Source organism: Echinops telfairi, unplaced genomic scaffold (genome assembly GCF_000313985.2).
Source record: "Echinops telfairi isolate 266 unplaced genomic scaffold, ASM31398v2 ScPeMD7_1;HRSCAF=3_0, whole genome shotgun sequence".
NCBI classification, from domain to species: Eukaryota; Metazoa; Chordata; class Mammalia; order Afrosoricida; family Tenrecidae; genus Echinops; species Echinops telfairi.
This window is the reverse complement of record NW_022103896.1, coordinates 44,897,642-44,916,677: the sequence shown is the minus strand read 5'-3', so window position 1 is coordinate 44,916,677 and position 19,036 is coordinate 44,897,642. Positions and strand designations below refer to the sequence as shown.

At 43.7% G+C, this 19,036-nt stretch overlaps 1 pseudogene; it reads right to left on the bottom strand.

Moving 5' to 3' along the window:
- Positions 1-14,716: 14,716 nt before the first annotated feature.
- On the bottom strand, positions 14,717-16,110 carry LOC115868630 (annotated as a pseudogene).
- Between the last annotated feature and the right edge of the window lie 2,926 nt (positions 16,111-19,036).

Sequence of the window (19,036 nt, the reverse complement as noted above, 5' to 3'; positions counted from 1 at the left end):
AGAGAACACCAGAGATTTCATTAATCCTTTCAATCTCCCACCCTGTATCCCCATCACAGAGGTCGAGTATCCCCAGCAAGTCATCTCCTACAAATGAATCAGAAGAAAGAGCTGAGATGCTGGAAGCAGGGATTGGACTTTTGGTCATCTGGCACCTGCTACATTTACCATCTTTCTGCTGGCAAGCATGGTGCTTTTATATTCTAACAAATAGAGCAGACATAAATGGCACTGGGTTTTTTTAACATCTAAAGATAAGCATTTGCTAGCAAGTGGTGTATTCACCAACAAGACCCAAAGCTGGCCAACACACACACAGCAAGCCTTCTTCTTTTCCTGATTGGGAAGTGATTTCTCTCTGCCTTCAATTCTTATCCCAGGACTTTGGGGGGGGGGGAGTGGGGAGCTTCTTTTCACCTTGGTGCTTCCTCTCCCCAGCGGTGTCCCATGCGATGTTTAATCTTAAACTGAATCGTATCATCTAAGAAGTTCGTGAAAATCGCAGTCTTTCAAGATGGCATTTGAAAGCTGTCACATTTTGTGAAAATGAAAGTCCAAACCCGATTTCTGTAATACCAAGTGTCTCAAATCATCTTAAGGCTAGACTCCTATAAATTGTCGTCACAAAGAAGGTGTCTAGCATATGTCAAAACACCAGAGAACCCAATCTTTCCTTTAATCCCACGACCAAACTGGATTCGATCAAATCCACTCCATCAAATGAATTTCTGAACTACAGCTCGCTGCCGGCAAGTCTCATCAGAAGCGTAGCAGCCCAGTAGGCGAGAGCGGAACGGTCTCTGTGGGAGACTGTGGCTTTTGTGGGAGAATCAAGCCTCATCTTACTTCCATTGTGAAATATAGATTTATAAAATTCCATTTCAAAAGCTCAAGACATTGTGTCCCATAAGTAAAACTGATCATAGCAAGAACAAACGACCCTTCTGTGGAAACACCTTCCCACCGCGTGCGCACATACACACACACACCATTTGTATTGTTCTCAAAGAAAAATGTTATCAACACAGTTAAGACATGCCAGTCCTTACCTTTCTGTAAGCAAATAGCAAAATGGCTGTTAAAACCTCCTTGCATCCATTCGGTTGCTGAGACTTGAGTATGTCCTGTGACTCACTCAGTCACCCTCCTCTGCTTCCCGGGCCTCTCCCTCCACCCTCAGTCAAACATTAACCACAATTGTTCTTTATCCATTTCAGCATCAGAAGTCATAAAGGGTCTCATTACAGTCATTCCCTGGAAGAAATGGGTTCATGCCAAAGGAAGTTAATTCACATCTACTACATCTCGAAGCAGGTTTTTAAAATGTTGGATGTCGATTAAAACATCAGAAGACCAGGATATGTTAATGGGGAAAGTATCTGAGTCTCCAAGTGTCTGTAGAGCGTGAGTGACATGAGCTCGAAGGCAGTTTTATCCATAGTTTCCATTCCCCAAACCTAGTACAGTGTCTGCACGGAAGACACAATCAACAAATATTTGTGTGCTGGCATCGCACAAGGCAGGCCCCAGTGCTTCAGTTCATTGATAACCAGCCAGAGACACCATAAATGACTCAGAAAATACAGCAATGTTATCGTCAGGCCCCACCTGCTTTGGAAACCGAAGTGTTCCTTTCAAAGTCTACAGGAAACGGCCACCTTTCCCCCAAAGACAAACCAGCTCTCTTTTACTTTTTCACAACTCAGAGAATGGAATCACCTAAGAGCAATGTATCATTCTTTTCGTTCAAAACGAGGTCTCTGGTTAAAAACAAAAGCTGGTGTCTCCAAATTTCGAAGCCCAGGTCTCTATTAGTCAACCGAATCTGACCTCCAGATGTCCGTGATCGAGGATCCACACCAAACACGGCTATCAATGTCAATTCAGTGTCCAAGTGTCTCCTCCCTTAGCTCTTTGTCTGTCTGTTTTCTGGTGCTTATTTCTGGGCTTCTCCAGAACTGGGGGTGTTTTCCACTTATCCTCTAGCTGTGTGGGGGATACAGTAAAGGCACAAGAATGCAGTCCAGTCTCTAAATCAGCGGTTCTCAACCTGTGGGTCACGACCCCTTTGGGGGTTGAAAGACCCTTTCACAGGGATCACCAATTCATAACAGTAGCAAAATGACAGTGATGAAGTCACAACAAAATAATGTTATGGTTGGGGGGTCACCACAACACGAGGAACTGTATGAACGGGCCGCGGCGTTAGGAAGGTTGAGAACCACTGCTCTAGATGGATTCCCTCTTTCCTAGATCCCATGAGACACCTAAGCATTGTTCTAAGCCACTAGTGGGAATAGAGCTCATTTGTTTTTGTTGTCAAATAAGCTCTGACTTATAGCAAACCCATGTAAACAGAACAAAACACTGCTAATTCTTCTCTAGCCTTACGATTGCGACTGCGCTTGAGCCCCTTGTGACGGGCACTGCTTCACTGTGCCTGATTGGGGGAGTCCTCTTTTTGACTAACATCTGATTTTCCACACATGACCTGCTTTGACACAGGAGGTCCTTCCTAATAACCTGTCCGAAATGCGTGAGAAGCGCCACCATCGTCACTTCTAAGGAGCATTCTGGCTCTGCTTTTTCTACGACATTTGTTCGTCAGCAGTCCATGGTATATGCAATGTTCATGAACAAGATTTTTACAAAGCTACTGAAATTCCCTGACATGGTTATCATAATGCAGATACGGAGGGGCTTCCAGAAGTTCCTGGAAAAGGGAAAGGGATTTTTTCCCACCACCTTTGAACTCTCTTTTGCACTTTCCTTGGTCGTTTCGCCTTTCATTTTCTGACTTCGTACATTTAAAAGTGCTTTTCACATGCAGTATTTAAAGGTTTCCGAAGAAGAAGGAAAACCCTGAGATAGTTGCCGTGGACGCCGGGATGTGAAGCCATTTGACTTCGTGGAACAAGGCAGTGTTGGGCAGAGAATGGAAGGCCAGAAGGGCCAGCGTTTGGGAAGTGCCGGCCTCACTGGCTTCATTTCCCTGAACACAGAGATGTTGACTGTGAGAAATGGGAACCAGGGCCCTTCCTGGGCCCTCTGGTTTACCAAGTGTGCAATGGGACGCTTTCACCCTCGAGCTTCCTAAGCTAAACGAACAAGGGAAGCTGTCTAATTGTGTGTTGGTGGTTAGCAGGAGGTCAGTAGGCCAGCAGGTCCAGGAAGGGTCCTTGTTCCTCTACGTTTAAGCAAATGAGGTCAGGATGGCCACGCGCTTCGATGCTTCTAAAACTCGTGCACCTCTGCCGCCCCATGAACTGAACAGACTATCTTGTTCTACAAAAGCAAATTGCTTATTTCACATCTTGAAATCAAGTACCTCAAGTCATGGCTCTGAAAGGGATTTACCTCTTCTTTGGAAACGTTTAAATAATGTCGATAGCCAAGTGCTTTTAAATGGATGAAGTAATTTAAAAAGAAAAGTGCATATTTGTATTATTTTGGCCATGTTAATTGATTTTTTTAAAAGAAATCTTGTACAACTATGCTCATGACATACTGACAGATCAGCTAAAAATTTGCTTTCTCATTTAATCTTTGCAACAGGTCTATGAAGCAGACATTGGCTCGGAGAGTTTTACCTCTTGCTCAAGTCAATAGCCTGTAACCACAGAATCAGGACATCAGCCCTGATCCGTTGAACTCAAAGCCCAACTTATTCACCACCACTATGATGTTCGCACAATTAGTTTCCTTACGGTTTTATGAATTTTTAAAAATCCATAGGATGAAACCCATCTGTGGGAAGGCCTTTCTTCTTGTTGGAAGACAGCAGGTGAAGCCCAGTTCCCAAACTGAGCTGCGCTTGTGCATTTTATGCCGTTTCTGGCCTCTGAGTGCAAGTCAGAGGGTCAGTTGATTCAACTCTAAGGAGGCCAGACTCACCCCAGGAGAAAGTCATAGGTACTGCTTCTCTGAGTTATGGAGGCTTTCCCTGCACGCTCCCGGATAATAGGTTGGCGTGATTCAAAGAGGTAAGTGTTTTGTCCTTGACACACTTTTCCTGATTAAATCCAAAGACGAAGAACATACATGTTCTGCCTGTCTGCATTTTAGGAAGTCATTTTCATGCAAAAAATGAAACATTGTAAATCCAGTAGTTCAATACTAACTCAATAATAAGCTTAAAAAAGAAAACCTAATTGGTGAAAATTACTGGTTCCCTGCTTCAAACAAAAGAAGATTTAAATGGTTTACAATGGAAACAAGTGGACAATTAAAAGGAGTCTGAGAAAGATTTCTGACTAACGGCTTCATGATGTTCGGCCCTTTTGTCTACTCGTTGTGGAACATTAACTCTAGAAGAGGTATCGGTACTGTTTAATTGATGCGACCATGCTGCTAGTGAATAAGGAATAAAGTCTGGGTAGCCTCTCAAACAGAAACTTTATTAAAACTGGGAACTTTTCTTAAAATTAAAAATATTAACATTTTCAATATTTTATTTTTTTAATACTTAAAGAAAACGAGATCTATAAGTGCGAAACTCAACCACGTATCATGTACTTTCATTGTATAACAACAAAGTGCTGGTGACATAGTGATTACATGTTGGGCTGCTAATCACAGGAACAGCAGTTCGATACCACCGATGATTCCATGGGAAGAAGATGAGACTTTCTACTCTCCTCAAGCATTACAGTTTCAGAAACCCACAGGGGCAACTCTACCCTGTCCTATAGGGTCTCTGTGGATCGATCGGCATTCACTACAAGGCAGTGAGTTTGGTTTTGAGGGTTGGTTTTTGTTGTTGTTTTGGTTTGTTTTTTGAGGTTAGTTGCGGTCAAGTCTAATCCAACTTGTGGCAACCTGATATGTGCCAAGTCGATCTGCTCCGCCGGGTACCCAAGGCTATGATCTCTCAGAAACGGATCACCAAGCCTGTCTTTCCAGAGGCCGCTAGGTGGGTCTGCACTGTCAAACTTCTGGCTAGTCATCAAGTGCTTAGCCATTTATGCCTCCCAGTGACTTGCATTTTAAGCTATACTTAATCCGATTGTTGCATATCATGTATTGGGGGAGCATCTTGCTATGAGTCTTGTATCCAAGCAGACTTCCTAATACTATTTTTAATTGTTTGTTTGCTATCTGCCTTGCTCTTGTTCACTTAAGGAAGACGGAAACTTTGGTATGGTTATTCAGTAAATACTTTTTAGACTTGAACTCCTTCCAATGGTCTCATTCAATATGTTCAAATAATCAAGATCATCTTCAGCTCAACCCAGGCTGCTGGGAACCCAGGGAAAGGAGGGATTTGCACAGGGAGCTCGGGTGGGGGTGGTTACACACTCAGCAGGAACCCACCAGCCTCTTCACTGGCAACCAGTCAACTCTTATAAAAATACCAGCAGAGGTACCATTCCTAGGAATTTTGATTTTTAAAAATTCTATGAAAGAATCTTGATTACATGAAAAACAGAATTTCAAACTCTCCTGGAATCTAGATTTGTTTTTTTTTTTTTTTTTTTTTTTTGAGCCTTGGGAATTACATAAGCCCCCAAAACTATTGTCCTGAGGTCATCTTATAAGTTAAACCAAAATCTTCTGTAAAGCCAACAATAGTTCAGCTTCGTGAGTGAAAACATGTCTGTGTTGAGTATTGTGCTCTTTTAAGAACTAAACAGCAACTGCCAAGGGTCGCCAGGCACTTGGAGTTCGTGGGAGGGAACAGCTGGGAGAGTGGGGTGAGAATGGGTACACCACTTGAGAATCTATCAGTATCAGTGGATTGTACATGTAGAAACGATGGAATCGGTCTGTTTTGCTGTGCAGAGTCTCAACAATTGCGACAAAACCCCATTTTAAGGTGATGACCCAGGAGACCTGATGGGGTCATTTAGTCTATCCCGTAAGGTCACTGTGCTTCAGAATCTGTTTGACGGCACATATCAACAGATATTTCCTATTTGAGTTCCACGTTAGTTTAATGAAATTAGGTGATTTTTTCCTTAGTGAACATTTGAAGCTGAAGTAGACTCTCCCCTAATGACTTCTATTGTCCAAGACAGTATCTATTTCCTGACAAATTTAAACAGAATGGCTCCCCCTTTCATGGAGCTCTTCTGTTTGTTTCTAGTTTTTCATTGTTGTCTTGCTTTGATCTTTCGGTGGGATTTTTGGTAATTTTCCAAGCTAGCACAGTTTAGGCAAATCATTAAAGCATTCGAAATTTAGGTAACAAAATAAATCACTCCTTCCAAGTAAGGAGCACTGAACTGGACATAAGGTGTCACCGCTGCACCTGCTAGTCACCCGGTGCTCTTCCAGCGCATTCGACAAAAGCAGAGTGAGGCTGGGAGAGTTTTAGCTTTCATTCCTGTTTTGTCGATGGAAATGGATGCAGTTTTCAGTTGTTTGGTCTAGTAACATTTTAGCCCTCTCTGTCAATGGTTGCTCCAGCAAACTGCCCAGAAACAGCCCCTTATCGGACTCCGGTTAACCACGCTGCGTAACCGCTGGAGAATCCCAAACATGGCTTTGGAGATAACATCTGAAGGCTTCAGAATTTATTTACTGGGCGATAAAAATATTCTAAAATGGCCTTTGATTATAGTTACATAATTCTGTGAAAACATTAAAAAAAAATTGGACTCTACACTTTCAACAGCCAAATTGTATGGAAGTTGTTGACAGAAAAGGAAGAATTATTCCCGCAGGCAGTCCCACCCTGATACGGCTACAACAGACATAAGCTACATGTTCTGCATCATTTTAGTCTAGTCTCTTCAGGCTTGTTTTTAATCATAGATGTTTGGTTGTCTTGTTGTTAATTATTGTTTAAACACTAATTTTTGATATTTTAGGTTTCTCTTTTTTAAAATGTGAATGCAGAGCATTTTAGTACATGAAAATTACCATTGCCCTGAACAAAGGAAGGGAAAAGAGGTCAATTTGACCATAATGGTTCCTCAGGCTCTCTCCCTGGGCTTCAGCTTGTCCAGTTTAACACTAAATAACTCCATTGACCTCATCACCAACCTAAATGGCAAGACTACTTTTTGTCTCTGTGACACACTCTAATCACTCAGGAGACCAAGAGGCTAATTTTCCCACCTTTTGGTCTTCCCATCCAGGATGGCACTAATTCTCAAAAACACAATGCCAAACTCACTGTCCTCAAGTCAATTCTGGTTCAGAGTGACTCGTTATGACAGAGTAGAACTGCCCCCTTGAGTTTCCAGGACTTTACATCTTTGAATAAAGGAGATCCTAGAAGACTCACTGCATTTGAACTGTGGTGCTGGAGAAGAATGTGGAAGGTATATGGGCTGTTAAAAGGACAAATGGATCTGTCTAGAAGAACTAAGACCAGAGTGCTCTTAGGGTCAAGCATGGTGAGACTTCATCTTACGTACATTGGACATGTTGTCAGGAAAAAGCAGTCTGTTGGGGAGGACATAACGTTTGGTAAATCAGAGGGTCAGCAAAAATGAGGCAAGCCCTCAAGGAGACGGATGGACACAGTAGCTGCAAGAATGGGCTCACGTTTAGGAACACTTATGAGGATGGTGTAGGACCAGGCAACGTTTCATTCGATTGTGCATAAGGTCACTACGGGTTATAATCAACTCGATGGCACCTAACAACAACAACAACACATCTCTAAAGCCTCATCTTTATCCCTCAGAGTGGCTGGTGGGTTCCAATTGATGACTTTGCGGTGGGCAGCCCAACACTCAACATGTCACCTACTGCGCCACAAGCCTCGTGCCAGGTATAATTTTGGAGGAAAGCTAGAAAAAACCTGTTGGCTTGAATCTGGAATTCTCCCGTTGCTATTTGAAGAAACCCAAGATGTATAATCTTTGAGCTGCAGACCACTTACTTCCCTGCCCTTTGCCAGGGTGCAGGGGACAAAGGAGAGAAGGCTGGCAGCCATTCAAGGAGAGAGATGTGGGTTGACCAATAAATAACCCAACACCTCCAGCTGGCCCTGTAACGAGATTCAGAAAGAAGCCCGGGGTGCTTAACTAAATTGCTGGGGTCCCATTTACTCACCTGGGCCTGATTCAACTGACTAACATTCCAATAAGGCAAGGCTTCAGAAGGACTTTTAGTCCAAGAGCTTCCTATTTCTGGTCCCCAAGCATGAGAAACAAAGCAAATTGCCTAGAATTAAGCAGGATTTACAAGACAGAGGTGCTGTGTTTTTTTCTAAGCAATTGCTTTTTCTAAGTTATTAAATCAATAATACTTAGCACAGGACTTAAAAAAAAAAACTGCCCAAAATCCACCAACAATATTCTATTAACTTTACTATCTATCCCCTGAAAGATTTTTTTTGGGGGGGCAAAAATAACAATACACTTTTAGTACAGTGGGTCTCAGCCTTGGTTGCGTAGAGTCATACAGATTTCGATTTGATTGGTTTTTAGCAGATTCTGATAGCAATACTTTTTGTAAAGTCCCCCCTTGCTGCCAATGATTGAGAACCATTCATTTATGGTTACCCTCTGCCAGGCAGTTTGCAAATTATTCTACATATATTATCTCATTTAAGCTCCACAGTAATCCCGTAAAATACTTATTCTTATTACTTTCTAAAGAAGGAAGCTGTAGGACAAAGAAGATAAAATTAGATCCTCTAAGTTTTGAATCCAGAACACACCTCTGATTAAAAGAAGGGGGACAAAAATCAGAGTGCTTTACTAACCTAGATCGAACTCCAGCAAAAACTTGATGAACATGTTACCTGCCCCACTTTACTTACCTGAGAGAACAGCTGTCTGAGAGGGCTGGTTGAAGTCTGCTAAACAAATTGATGAGCTCACAAGTTCATAGGCAGAACATCAATACTTCCTCTCCAATGACATTCTTGCCAGGTGTACCTCCGACTCTATCTTCTCTTGGCTTTACACCTGTGGGAATCCTGTGCCAGCTCAGAAGCTGGCTCAAATGTCATCTCTATCAACTGATATACCTGCCACTTTGTCCCAGAGAGCATTTTTGATCCAAATTCCTTCTCCAGTTGGTATCCTCTTAACATTACTCCATGTCCTTGTCATGGAATAATAGCATCACTTACCAGACACGGATCCAGTCACTCTCCTTCAGTGGGTTCAGGGGAAGTTCCTACACTCCAGCCAATACGGAAGTACTCAAGTTTCTTTATCCCTACCCATCTGTCAGTTTGTCTGTCGTACTGTGGTAGCCTGTGTGCTGCTGTGATTCTGAAAGTTTTTCAAATGCCAGAAGAGCTTCTAGACTGACAGGGTAGAAAGACAAGCTTAGTGATTAGCTCCCAAAACTAGCTGGTGAAATCTATGGATCACAATAGAATATAGTCCAATACACTGTTGGAAGGTGAGATCCCTAAGACTCCTGGAAAAGGACACTCTGCTTGGTAAATTGCAGGTCCAACCAGGATGAAATCCTTGACAACTGCAGTCTTTTTTCCATTTATCATGTCATTACCTGTGATCCAGTTGTGAGGATTTGTGTCTTCTATACCTTGAGTTGTGCTCTATAGTGAGGGTTGTGATCCTTGATCTTCATCAGCAAGTGCTCCATGTCCTCCTCATTTTCAGCAAGCAAGGTTGTATCATCTACATATTGAAGGTTGTTAATAAGTCTTCCTCCAATCTTGATACAGGATGCTTCGTCATATAATTCAGCTTCTCTGATTACTCATTCAAATCTTAGACAAGGCCTTCAATATCACACCCCTACTCTGTTTGTGCTCATAACTTTCATGTCCCAGTCAAGACCCCTCAAAAAATCTAGGATGGATTATGGATCCTTATTAGGGTATCTGTGAAACTCATTAGTCTGAAAGTTGTACCAACTATTTAAGCTACTTATATATAAAAGATGAGAAGTAGAATACCCAGGATTTTTTTTTATAAATTGATTTTTCACCCCACTGAACCTGCCTTAAGACCTTTTCCCCATCTCTCTACACCTCCACACAGACCAGGAACTGAAAGCAGTTAGCCTTGTATCACACAAGTGTGAGCAACCAGAATGCTGATCGCCTGACTTGTGGTATTGCAAAGGACGCTAGAAAACTAAAACTAAAAACAGACCTAGTACAGAGGAAGCCACAGAATATTTTAAAGTTCTTGTCACTCGATAAGTTTCTATTTAAAGAATTAAAATGCAATTAATTTCAGCACATATCACAATAAGCACAATTTCAACATAACGTTTCTCACCAAGTGGCTTCTGAAGACATGGTGGGAACTCCAGGCTCTGCTGGCCGCTGACTAGAGAGCTGCCTTCATCTTTTGCAGAGCTTCACACTTTTCAATGCAGCCAATCTGATTGCTCCAGAAGCAATGAAGGTTCCAGAAGTCATTTTGCCACTAGAAGTGATTATGTGATGATGTACTTGTCAAGGTTAATTTATGTGTCAACTTGGCTAGGCTATGGTACCCAGTTGTTTGGTCAAACACTAGCCTAGATGTTGCTGTGAAAGTATTTTGTAGATGTGATTTACATTAATAGTCAGTTTTCTGTAAGTAAGGGAAGCAAAATAGGTTGCTTTATTCAATCAGATGAAGGAATTAAGAACAAACCAAGGTCTCCAGCAGCCAAGGAATTTTGCCTCAAGATTATAACATAGAAATTCCTGCATTGCCAGCTTGCCCTACATATTTGAGACTTGCCAGCCCCCACAATCACCTAAGCCAATTTCTTAAAATAAACCAGACTCTCTCCCCATCTATTTAGATTGCATCTATAACCTATCTAGCTATCTGTCGATCTAGCTACCTATGTATACACACAGACAAGCACATGCATATGAGGGGACTTCAAAATGTTTGTAGGAAAATGGAATTAAACAACGTTCATGAAAATTTCCCATGAACTTTTTGAAGCCCCTTCATATGTCCTCTTGAGAACCCTGGCTAATACAGTACAGGATTTGGAGATAGACCTTAATTCTTAACAACGTACCCTGCTAGTTAGACAATTACTCAACAGTTACTCATCTGATGACTTCTACCTAGCTCATATCTATTTTGTACCAGGCTCTAAGCCAAGTACTTGGCTTTTGTTATCTCAGATGTCATAAATCTGGGAGGTAGCCCACAATTTCCTGCCATACTTTACAGATGAGGAAGCTGGGGGTCAGACAAGTCAAATGTCTTTCTCAAGGTCATATAGCTGGTAGGTAGCAGAACCAGGACTTAAATTCAGAGGTGCTGAGCCAAGGTCTGTTCCACTGTGTATCTGCTTCTGCAAAGACTAGGCCATTTAGAAATGTCCACTCACAGCTTCTCCCTCAGATATGCAGCCACATCTATTCTTCCATCACCTGACCTGGCAGTAGCTTTACTGCTACCAAGCCAAAGTGGCTTCTGTTTTCAAAAATCTTAAAAAAACAAAAAACAAAAAAAACCCTCTCACAAGATGATGTCAAAACTAGCATTATTACTTTGGGGAAATTCTCGAATGTTCAGGTAGACAGCATTTGCTAACATTTTCCTATGGCCTTGGGAGCAAAAGGTTTCAAAATACTTGTGGCAAAATAGATGGCAGCTGCACCCGACCACCCGACTACCAGACCACTAACACAATTTGTGGGAAAATGGAATTTGTCCACCACTTTTTTGAAGACTCTGTATAAATTCACCAAGATGACTTCGTCCAAATACAGTAGGCTGCATTTCAGAAGCTGCTGAGAGTCCCTGAGATACTCTTGAGATTGAGGAAGGCAACTGTTTAAACTAGCTTTCCCTAGCGTTTTCCAGCTTTGAATTGTTTCCTTCCCACTCTAGGAAGAGAATCACATGCAAAAGCTTCTCTTCTTGAAGTCTTCCGACTGGTAAATGGAAAAGAAATGAGAGAGATAGAATGACCGTTTTACAAGCCCCTCTTGAAATAACGCATCTAAGCAAAGATTGTTAATGGTGCTACCTCACAAAGAGAGAAATGAGTCACTATGTACTTCTTGTTGGAAGTTTGTAATGAAGGGTTCTTGCTAAAATAAATAAATAAACTTACACACACACACACACACACACACAAACCCCTGAACCAGACCATCTTCAATGCATCTCCAATCTTCAAGTGTAAACCTAAGAATGCAAGAGGCCATCAATCTCTTGGCCGTGCCCATGTAGAAAATGCAGAGACTTTCTCTGGAAGGCCACTTTCTCTGTCCACCTCAGATTAAAAGCAACGGATGCAACATTCAAAGGGAGCACTGTAAAGGCTTTCCCACAGGAATCCAAGTTAATGAGGCTCATCCAGGATATAGCCTTCGGTGATTAATTTGACTCAAGGATTGATTTAGAAAGCCCGAAGGAGAATCTTTAAACAGACACCAAGTGTCTCAGCCAGATTGTGTGTGTGTGAAAGATAGATACTTGAATTCTCTCATTTTAATAAGTTAATAGAAAATTTCAAGGATAAGCACATTTCTGAGAAAAATCTAATGACCTCATGGGCCATCACCCAGCTTCCACATTATCCGCTCACGTCCAACATCCCATCTATGTTTCCACTGCACCACACTGCCCACCCCCTGTAGCATCCAAAGGGAAGTTTCGGCAGGGGAAGTGGTGCTCTACTCAGGAACTCTAGCAGAAGTGGCTTGACTATTCCTCCACTTGGAATAAAAGCTAGACATCAATTCATAAACTAGAATTTCAACTTTGCACTCTGTCTCACTTAGCATAAAAAGCATAAAGTCCTTGTTCTGATGAAAAAGTTTTGTTTTGGAGGATTTATTCCAATTCCAGATTTGCGCAAGTTTGAAGCAATGCCTTTCAAGAAATTTCTAGCACCATCTGCTTATGCTAAGCCATTGTGAAGCCCTGGTGGCCTGCCCCGTAAGCGGGGAAGCTGGTGAGCTGAAGAGATTGTATCAATGGCTGTCCCTTCAACGAGCTGTTTCTAATAAGGGCACTCCGGTTTCTTTCCCAATAACCCAGTCTTCACTCGGCTGCTGTTTCTCATTTTCTGGCCCTAACCTGAAAGAATACAAAAAAAGATCCATTCCCACACACCAAGATAAATTTCAAATCGATCAAATAGTTAAATGCTTTTGAAAAAAGGAGACATTCAAGCATCGGGTGGAGTGGGGGGAACCACAAGTGATCTTTTTATAGCCAGGAGATAAGAAGATTTTCATAACTATAACTCAAAATCCAGATGCAGCAATGAAAATACTGAGACACTTAACATTGTATTTTCTAAATGTTGCACAGAAACTAACACCAAGAGAAAAATATATAGAAATGATAATATAAGAAAAGTCTAGTTGCGACATATAATGCAGAAGGGGTTGGTCTATTTCATAAAACAAAAGCTTCTAAAATCAGAAACAAAAAAGAAAAGTATAGACAAATAGAGAAGAAATACAAATAGCAGTTCATGGAGAAAAAAAATGCAAATGGTGCCTAACTCTGGTGGGGAGAGGGAGCAGGGGCTGTATCTGACCAAGAATAAGAAGCACTCATCTGTGAACCAGAAGCTTCACACCTGTGCCCTCGGGTAATTCACACAGCATGCCTTGTTGGAAAGGCCGTGGGAATCAGTCTCACTCTCATCCATCATTAGTGGGAATACAAAATTATCCCTCCCAGCCCACAGAGAGGAATTTGGCAATATTTGCAAAACGGCATTCACATTTAGTTTTAGATCCAGTTTTTAAGAGTATATTCCAAAGGGACACTGGAAGGAATGTCAAAAGATGTACGTTTGTACCCGGCTATTTGTGGCAGCACAAGTTAAATGACCGAAATAGTGCAAACAACCAACGTAACCCCAACAGTGTTCTGATGGAAGAGTGTGGGACACACACTCAGCACTTTGAAGCTGTACAATGGAATGAGAGCTCCTTCTTCACACCATTATGGAGCAACCTTTAGGACAGGGGTCCTCAAACTTTTTAAACAGGGGGCCAGTTCACTGTCCCTCAGACCGTTGGAGGGCCGGACTGTAGTTTTTTAAAAAAAACTATGAACAAATTCCTATGCACACAGCACTTTTTTTTTTAAGGGTGGAGACAGACCCAGTCGTGGACACGGCGGCCTGCTGGGTCTCCTTGCTTTATTAGTTTCCAGCTGATCCGTTCAGAAAGTTGGAGAGGGTGAGGCGGGAGAGGGTGAGCCCGCCACCAGGAGCTCTGGACGTACTCTCCTGGGGCAGGCTTGGCAGGTACAGACTGTGGGACAAGACCTCCCAGGCCCCACTGGGACTGGTAGGAAGACCATGGGTCAGTGGCTGCTCTTCCACACAGATGGAGACCTGGGACTCAGGGGTTGTGCCGTGGGCCTGCATGCCCCAGCAGGTCACAGACCATCAGTGCCCTGGGGAGCCTGGAAGGATTTGACCACAGCGATTCATGCAGTGACCGGGCTGGGGCCTCTGACTGGGACATGGCCTTATAGTGGTTGCATCGACTCACACAACTTAGGGGGTCAGCATGGGCCCTGGTGAGGGCTGGAGCCCCTTTGGGAATTGGGGCTCATAGGGGTGAGACCAGACAGGCAGGGAGGGGCCACCGGGCTGAGGAGAGAAACCAAGGGTGTTATGTCTTCAAGACACAGACACCCCAAGACCTGAGTCCCAGCCTTGAGCCTTGGAGGCCAAGATGAACCAGCCCTCGGCCCCATCCTAGCACGGGAGGTGGGGGGGGTAGGGTCGTCAGGAAACACCGCCCCCCCATCCTGCCCTCCCTGCCTGAAGGTCAGTAGGCTGTAGTTCTAAAGGGGGGTGACCAATGCCTGTGGCCGCTTGGGGTTGGGCTGCCCGCTTACTTCCCCTGGGAGGCAGATTTGTTGCCTTTAGGGATGAACTTCAGGGACTGCTGAATATTCAGAAGTGGACTGCCCCACGCTTGGGCCATCATTGAGGAACTTGTGGCCAAGCCCATGGCCGCATTTACTGCAGGACACTTTAAAGGCATCAGGCTGATTGCGCTCGGGCCACTTGGCCACGCTATCATCGTGGATGGTCTCCCTGAAGGCTGGCCACGGCGACGAGTGCTGGTACTTGGAGCGGCTGGAGAACAGCTCGTAGCCGCACTTGGCACACACGTAGACAGCGGGTTCAACGTGATTCCGGAAAACCTTGCCCGGAGAAGCTGCAGAAAGACAAGAGTGCCACCAGGTTCCCGCCCCGCTCTCACCGACCCCACCGCACATATCTTATTTTGAAGTAAAATACAAAAGGGGGCAAAAATACCCGGCGGACCGGATAAATGTCCTCGGCAGGCCGCACGTAGCCCGCAGGCCGTAGTTTGAGGACCCCTGCTTTAGGATATATAAGGGAAAAGACACGGTTCAAAAAGAAGAATCTAAAATGAGGAGCTGATATCAGGGGCTCCAGTGGGAAGAGAATGGTTTGAAAATGATGATGGCGGCATATGTGAAAATTTGCTTGACACACTGGATGAATGTATGAATTGTGATAAGAGATGTAAGAGCCCCCAATAAAAGTATTTTTTTAAAAAGAAGTATCTAGAATGTGTTATTATTTAAGTATCTAGGAAGGGGGCACAAATATTTATGTTTGTGTGTATATAAATTAATTTCCTACGTAAGTATGTGTCTGCTATACTTTTAAAAATCAGGAGCATCGATCCCATTTGTTTCAATAGCCAGCGTAAGGCTGGGAGTACAGCAAGTGAGAACAAAAAGAGAAGCTGGCACTTCACTGAACATGCTTTGCTTTGTAGATTTGACATTGCTGGTGTGAGGTGCCATCCAGTCGGTTCTGACTCACAACTCTGTTCAACGGAAGGAAGTGCTGTCCGGACCTGGGCCAGCCCATAACCATGGCTATTTGATCCCGTGGGTGCAGTCACTATGTAAACCCTGCTCACGGAGCGGTTTCTTCTTTACGATGAGAACATGTCCAAAGTACGTGAGATGAGGCATACCATCTCTGCCTCGAAGGAGCCTTCTGGCTGTACTTCTTCCTAGACAGACTTGTTTGTTCTTTTGGCAGTCGATGATAATTTCAATATTCTTCACCATCCCCGTAATTTCAATGTGTCAATATATTGGCCTCTTCCTTAGTCATCCTCCAGATTTCCCATGCGTGTGAGAGGATGGGAAATATCACCCAAGTCCTCACAGTCGCATGTTTTCTCTTGAACACTTTAAAGAGATCTTGTGCGACCGATTGGCACAAGGTGCAGTACATCTTTGCATTTCTTAACTGTTGCTTCCATGAATGTTGATTGTGGAACAAGCAAGATGAAATCCTTGATAGCGGCCATTTGTAAATGATCATTCCAGACCCTGTACTGAGTCGTTTGTATTCCTTGTCTCATTAAACCTCCACAGCACCTGCCATTCCGACAGACTGCACTGTCACCATTTTGTAGCTAAGAAGAAGAGGGTTCAGACAGGTTGAGTAACTTCTTCAGGGTCACGCAGGTGGCCCATGACCTTGCTTGTCCTGCACTAGGGCCCTCTCCCTACAAAACCCTCTCTTCCTTACACTTGCTGCGACCTGGATATGCCATGAGAACATGCTACTGAGAGCGACCTGGAGACACCATGAGAACATGCTACTGTGTACTGAGGCGGTCACAAAAGGACAGATACGTGCCCTCTCACAGGAGAGGTCTAAAATAGACAAACAGCCATATGATCTCACGGATGTGAGAGATCGGAAGCAGGCAAAGGTGTGAAGAACAGAGTGGTTTTTGTGGGGACCAGAGATGGGAGAGAAGGAGGAAGAGGGAGTCATGGTTCGGTGGATGCTGAGAGATGGTTGCCCAGCATGACGGTGCGGCTGCTGTGGAGCCGGCAGGCGGGTACAGTCCCCAGCAGCCCATGTGACAGAGGGGAGTGCTCCAGGAGCTTTTCGAGGCTGTGGACTTTCCGAAAGCTGACGTCAGGTCTTTCTCCCAAGGAGCTGCTGGGGGCCGCAAACCACCAACCTGCTTGCTGAGCAGCCGAACACTAAGCCATTGCAACACCAGGGTCCCTGGCAGCATGACAAACATTCACAAACGCCAATAAACTGTACGTGTGGAAAATGCTGGAATGATGAGTGTTTTGCTATATATATATTTTTACCACAATTTAAAAATACATTTGGGGGGAGGGGGCGTTAGGCCACAGGCAACGCAGTGTTGACGTCAATGCTGGAGGTGTGCAGATTACGTTTCCTGAGTAAAAATTGTGGCCCCTTAAATAAAGGCAACCGTACTATCCAGGAAAAGATGACTCCCCGTGTTAGAGGAGGCAGGTGAGTTCAGTAGCCAGCTCCTGCCTTGGTCATTTATCCTGGGGGCAAATCCCAGGCAAGAGCATTCAGAGATGCTGGGGGCAATGAATTAAAAGGAGGCATATTTCTCAGTTCCTTTTCCCCATCACTTGACCTCACCTTTAAATAACCCGCACAATATTTTCATAGACAAATGCAGCCCCCTTTCCCTGTGGCAAGTCATGCAACAAAAGCTCATTTGTCTAGCATCCCATTGATTAGAAAATGGTGACACGATACAAAGAGAATTGATGACTGTAAAGATTTGTGACCCATCAAAGATAGAGGACAATTGTTAAATAGATGATATTGAATTCAATTTATCTGGTGATCGTTAGGAAGCAGGTGATTGTGTGGACTCTCTATAACCAGATACTCGTCTTCCGAGCATAGCTCAGTTTCTGGCCAGATTGGCCCTTCTGCCATTGGGTCTAGATACCAGTTCCACCCTTATACATTTTACTTGATTGCTTGAAGGTTTTGGAGAGCATACACTTCAAAATGAACTGCAAAGACGATGGATGAAACACATCTGGTGACAGCCCTTTCAAACAACGCTATTTCTGGGGATTGATTGAACACTACAGCGTGGGAGCTGGCAGCGAGCCCCTAGGGCATTGCCTGAGGCCTCTGGCCTCTATCAGCCACACACTGCACTGAATGACATGCTCCCACAGCTCCAGGGAGGTTTATGGAATGTCCAGAAGGAATCAGCATTTGCCAACATGAAACTGCAGAAGAATCCTTCTTAATAATTGTCCAAGGCAATTATCTATACTTCTTTGACTGCATACCACCAGTCTATTTTTAGTATGCCCTTAGATAAATACACTTTAAAAATTTATTTTACATATATAGTTGTTGTGTGCTGCCAAGGCAACGACAACTTACAATGACCCTATAGGACAGAAAGTGTCCAAGATGATCATCTTCATGGGAGCAGATTATTAGGTTTTTGTCTCCTGTGCTACAGTCTTTTGTTAGCGGCTGAGCACTTAACTATTGTGTCCTCAGGCTCTCCCATACATATGTGTGCATATCCATATAATGCATATATACACACATAAGGGAGCTTCAACCAGTTTATAGAAAAAAGGAATTCAAAGATAATAAATTCTTTCCAAAATTTTTTTAAAGCCTTCTTGTCCCCACATACACAGAGAGACACACACATATACACACACTCACACATTTTCCCTGGCTGGCACAAATGGTCTGCACTGGGCTACTTACTAACTTAAAGATTATTATTTCATTTGCTCCCATGTGCTCTGATCACACACGTCCCTCTCCCTGAGCTGCAGTTTGAGTGCTGTCCTCTGTGGGAGCAAATGAAGGGGAAGGCAGGGAGAGTGGAGCACATCCTGGCCCACCAAGCCTTGAGGACAGTATCCCTGCTCAGAGCAGGCAATACACAGAGAGAATCATATGGCCAGGCCCACTATGAGACATGGCATCCCTCACTGACCCATAGCCCTACAGGGGACAACACTGGAGACACAGTGTGGGAATTGGGCCCGATCTGATCCCACCACACCAAGGGAAACCACTAAGGGCATGCAACAGAACAGTAAGGAGAACAGAGCAATTAAGTCCCCAGGGAATACCAAAAATAGATTTTGGGGTCAGGGTGTGGCACCCCATCAGACTCAACTGGAAAACACTCCTAAAGGGCAACAAACAGTCCTGGAACTAACTACAGGCTTTTCTTTGTTGTTGTTGTTGTTGTTTTGTCATTGGTTTTTTTTGTTGTTGATGTTTTGTTTTCTTTTGTTGCTTTGTTTTGCTCTGTCTTGTTTTTGTGCATGTTATTATCTCCGCAGGTCTGTCTATATAAGATAGGCTGGATGAA